This window comes from Aplysia californica, unplaced genomic scaffold (genome assembly GCF_000002075.1).
Source record: "Aplysia californica isolate F4 #8 unplaced genomic scaffold, AplCal3.0 scaffold00805, whole genome shotgun sequence".
Lineage (NCBI taxonomy): Eukaryota > Metazoa > Mollusca > Gastropoda > Aplysiida > Aplysiidae > Aplysia > Aplysia californica.
Window position 1 is genome coordinate 34,848 of NW_004798075.1, and position 1,564 is coordinate 36,411.

The following is a 1,564-nucleotide window of genomic DNA, read 5'->3' on the forward strand; positions in this document are numbered from 1 at the left end:
ACACACACACACACACACGCACACACACATACACACACACATACTCATACACACAAACACACACACACACACACACACACACAGAGGCAAATAATAAGCAAACTCATACGTGTGTATGCACCCATACATTTAACACATTATCATCTTTCCCGCGTACACCCATGAAAAATTATTCTTTTCCTTACAAACAGACCCACAGTCAAACGCATAATATTATGACATAAATAAACAATTATTGTAAAACGATAAACATGTTTAAGCTGACATGTAAACACAACTGGTCTCATATTGAGCCGCGCCCTCATCATAACCAATCTGGCTGTGCATCCCAGTTTCTTTTTGTGTGTTTGTTTGTTCGTTTGTTTGTTTGTTTTCTTTCTGCTTTTTTTTAACGTGGATGTTTTTAAACCTCCATTGACACAATCTAGGAATTTGTAATAACCTAGAAATGTAATAACTACAACAAACTGTTTTCTTTCTTTCTTTTTTCGTCAGTCAGTGGTGTAAACAGGTGTTAATTAATCTAGGAGAAGTAAACTCACCAGGTCGCCAATGAGTAGCACTTATACAAGGTGCCCATTACGGATGCGATCGGTCGATCGGGCTAATCGCCCGACTCGGTTGCCTCAAAAACAAACGTGTTTGAATGCAGCTTCAGGCGACCGAGTCGGGCGATCGGCCCGATCCAGTCATAATGCGCACCCCCGTATTACACCACAAATAAGTAAAAAGTCGTCCGTTACAATATGTTGAGGTTTTTTGTGTTTTTGTTGTTGTTTTTCTTTACTTAGAATTTAAATGTAGGTGTTTTACACCCCATCAACAAATTCCAAGAATTTGTATCAATCAGAATATGTAACAACAACAACAACAACAACAACAACACGAACATCAATAAACAACAACACGTTAACGACAATAACAACAACAAAAACAACAACAGCAACAACAACAGCATCATCATCAACAACAATAACATTAACATCATCAACAACAACAACAACAGCAGCAAATACAAGAACAACAACAACATCATCAACAACAACAACCACGATTATTACTTTTATTCTGAGTGATTCAAGGATGTGAGCAGGTGCTGTACACGTACGTATATCTCCGTCGCTTACCCTCTCGAGATTGGTCTCTTTTTTTCAGGTTTTGTTTTTTGTTTTTTGGGGGGTTTTTTGGTCTTTTTGGTTAGTGTGTTACGGTGTTCGTAATTGTATATTATGGTCATACGGGCGCACGGGACGCATTAAACATTTTCAGTTGATAGGAAATTTTGAATTTTGCTCGGGTGGTGGCGGGAGCCTACTCTTATCGATTTTGAACCACCAAGGGATCTTTAACATGCGCAACTTGCACAAGTAGATTTTAACTTAACAATTTATTTGTTCTTATAGCGTTTGTTAAAAGTCTTATATAACCATTATGAATATTATTTTTTTAAACCAATAAATGGGACACACAGTGAGAGTCCAAGAGAAAAATAAAACACAATGGTTTTTAAATACATCATCCTTATTAATATGAACTTTATTATTTGTATCATTATTATTTTTAT